This window comes from Pinus tabuliformis, chromosome J (genome assembly GCF_031772625.1).
Source record: "Pinus tabuliformis cultivar Carrire ecotype Pingquan chromosome J, CPIR1, whole genome shotgun sequence".
In the NCBI taxonomy this organism is placed as follows: domain Eukaryota; kingdom Viridiplantae; phylum Streptophyta; class Pinopsida; order Pinales; family Pinaceae; genus Pinus; species Pinus tabuliformis.
The window spans coordinates 1,065,214,155-1,065,218,152 of record NC_142295.1 but is presented as its reverse complement, the minus strand read 5'-3'; positions in this window follow the sequence as shown (position 1 = coordinate 1,065,218,152).

Here is a 3,998-nt window from a genome sequence, read left to right as displayed (position 1 = left end):
CCTTCTTCCTTGCATGCCATTGTTGCACAGCCATCTACATGCAACTGATAAAGGTTCCTGACTTGAACCCCTATCTTCTAAGTTTCTCCAGTTGTCTTACTGCGCAGGAAAGCCTTTCCCTCGCTGAAGACAACATCATATCCCTTGTCTTCTAACATCACCACAGAGATAAGATTCTTCTTCAATCCTAGAACATGCATCACTTCATTCAATACGAAGGGTTTACCAGACTCCCTCTCAAAGGAAATGGTACCGATACCGGTCGCACTGTATCTACCATCATCGCCCATCCCGATGTGCACTCCAAGATCTTTCTCCTCCAGATCAGAAAACAAATCTCAATCTCCTGTCATGTGAAAAGACGCCCCACTATCCAAGAACCATACAGATCCCATCACACTTGATACCAAGCATGTGATCAATGAAAAATCAAGCTCAAATTGCGAGGCTAAGGCCTCCCCCGTTGCAGATCCAACATCTTGCTTGTTCTTCTTCTTCTGCGGACAATTTGTGGCATAGTGTCCGTGCTGGTGACAGTGAAAGAACTTCACCTTGGACATGTCCTACTTCTTGCCTTTCGCACCGGAATGAGAAGCTTTCTTTCTCTTCCCCTTCTTTGCTTTGGCATCCAAAGTGTAATTTTCTTCATCAGTTGCCTTTGATGAAGATCTGTCCCTGGTATTCCGCTTGATCTCCTCCTGCACAAGATCTGACCAAAGTCTCTCCCATCTTGGCAATTTCTCCCGACCATTGACAGAGTCCTGATAGGAATGCCAACTCTTCGGAAGACCAAGGAGAGCCAAGCTCACCAAGTCCTCATCATCGACAGTCACCCCCACACTTCCCAACTCATCCCTGCATTGAGTGAACTTCATGAGATACTTGGGCATACTGTCTCCCTTCTCGCATTTAATGTTTCTGAGTTTATCCTTGAGCGCCAGCTTCCTCTGATCGCTCTTGCTTTGGAACATATCTGTCAACGCTTTCCACATCAAGTATGGAGAAGCCTTTCCATGCGGGCTGGACACAATGTGATCCTTCACGCCCTCCAACAGAATCCTTCGACACTTTGTTGTCTTCTTTTTCCAAACCTCAGCTTTGGCAGCATCAGTAGGCTTTGGGACCTCAGCCTCTATGAACTCCTTCAGCCCATTATCATCTAACACAGCCTCCATCCTGTCCTTCCATGCAATATAGTTCGAGCTTCCCTCAAGAGCATACTCCAATCGTAATCCATTGAAAGACATTGCAACGTTGACACCAAGAAAACACTGTAGCAAATTCGAATTCCACCAGCTCAAAAAACTCAACCACCTCGGATCTAAAATTCGTGAGAACAAAGTATTTCTCATACAGAGATTGACTGTATGGGCTTTTACCAGATATCTCACCTTCCAAAGGAAGGATGAATCCAGAGGCTACCTGGCCCGATTACAGACTCTGCCTGAAGAAATAAAATGTAAACACTTTCTGAATAATAGATCTGATGATCAACAGCTCTGATACCATGTAGAAATTTTGAATAATAAACACTTATTCACAGAGATTATCCCGATTATACACTATTGCGGAATACATGCACAATACATAACCTCCTCTACGTTGATCATCAATTTAGCAGCATTAAAAACAATGAAACATCAATCGCATAAGCACATTAACACAGTATGTAACCCGGGGAAAGCATACAGCTGAAAACCCCCAACTATTTGTATATTATAATGATAGATAACATGTAACAATACATAGTACAATACTCCTCACAAGTACTCAGTACTATCTCCACCTGTTACACACAAACTAGCTCAGATCTGAAGCCTCAAATCTCCTCCACTGTTTGCCTGCCTCCACTGTGCAATCTGCAAGAGAAATCATTCACTCTGTAAAATCGAATTCCCTTGGTATACTACGCAAGCCATCATTGGCAATCTCCATCCATGCATGTGCAAATCTCATGCACAACTATAGTCACAACTGACAGCTGTCTTGCCCTTTCACTCACCTCTAACACCTGTCTCTGTTAAACTGTCCATGCACTGAGTTAACTGATGTATTCTTTAGTTTCTTTATGAGTTAATAATTAGTGAATTAATTAATAATTAATTCACACAACTCATCACTAGTGTATTCTTTAGTTAGACTAAAATACAACTAGTTCAACCAAGTCAAACTGAACACAACTCCATCAACTCCACAATCAACTCCACCAAACTCAACCACATGAGTTCTAACTCAAGTCCTGCATGCAATAGCTCAACTGACCCATAAGAAAAGCGTATTTCCTTCTGACAGCTGCATGTGACACATCTGTAGCTCAAACTGAAGTGCTCCAAGAGGATAAGATAATGTTTATAGTCCAAATATTATTAAGAGCTAATAATATTTGACTGTTCTATTTTTAGCCTGGCAGTCTAAAAATAGAAACCACCCGTATGTCTAAAATAGAAGTCCATCTATTTTTACCAACATGATCAATCATCCACAAATAGCATCCTGCAACTCATAGACCATGATCCATATGTCTAAAAATAGACATAGTCTAAAAATAGACTTTGCGCCAAAAATAGCTTGCGGGCCCACTTAGTGAAAGTGACTCCTTTCCACTAAGCTCCATCATCTTGTTGCATTCTCAACAAATACACTTTGTGCATAATATCTAGCAATAGATTTATGTCTCTATCAATCCTTGGAGAGAAAATATTTTTATCGAGAAAAAGAAGATACTATTTGACTGCATAGTCTGGTTAATAATTAAGGATAATTAATAACCAACGGAACAAGAAAAAAAACACAAAAATGTGATCATGAGATGACTGGATGTGTGCCTAGATTCTCTACTATTTCTAATTTATTCAAAAAATAACAACAATGTTGATATCTTCCTCATTTTTTAAGCATTAACAATGTCTATTTATGAAGAAATTATCTCCTCTTCTGAAATAAGTAAGTTGAAATAACCAAACTACAAGTATCTAATACCAACTGTAGGATCCAAGCTCACCTCGTCATCTTCCATGCTTTGGTTCTTTTGTGTCTATGTGGTTGATGTAGTTGTAACTGTAGCCTGAATTCAGAATGAAATTAGTGCCAACTTAAACCCCTGCATTCACAAAGAGATTATTACAACCCATAAACAACAATTAAGGAAGTCTACTTCACCCTTAAAAATTACATAAGGTACTATATATTAATATCAACATTTTTTAAAAAGAGGTTCCATTAAACTTCAAAAGCATTGCAATGGGTATGCAATATCAGGCACCACAAGTAACCCACTTTCATGGGCATGACACACCCTCGAGGAAAAAAAATTAATCATGACCACTTTAGCTAAGTTGTCACAAGAAGGAACCTCAAAATCACCAGGACCTGCACCTGGCATCGACTGCTTATTCATACTTCTGCGAGAATTGAAGATTCGTGGGTGGCCTAGAATGCCACTGCCTTCAACATTAAAACATCAATATTACTTACAACCAATACCCGAACGTGAAGTTTGTAGTAGTTAAAACCAATAAGTATTAAAGTTTTGTGGAGATCATTTTCCAATAAATTTCAAAGTAAACTTGAATAACAAATTATAATTATGAAAAATTTTCCTAATTCAGTGTAATAGATATCAGCAATGAAGAGATAAAAAAGGATAGCAAAATACAAGCATTTACCTTCTTCTTCTCCTCTTCTTCAATACACCTCTCCTCTTCCTTCTAGCAGATATTTTCTTCTGTCTTCAAAGCACTTCACACAAAAGACGATCCTAAATAAATAATTATTGTTTTCATTACTCTGAAGAATTAGGCAATGAAATGGCTTCAAATGTCAACAATGCATGTACACACAAAAATTGGAAAAAAAAACAAGTGTAGGGACAAACAGATGAATATAAAAGAAATTCTTATGATTACTGACTTCTTTTAGGAACAGTTGTAGGGGTTGCATGGCATGAGGGTTCACACTAGGAAGTAGACATTGACTGTTGGTCCTCTGTAATGTTTTTG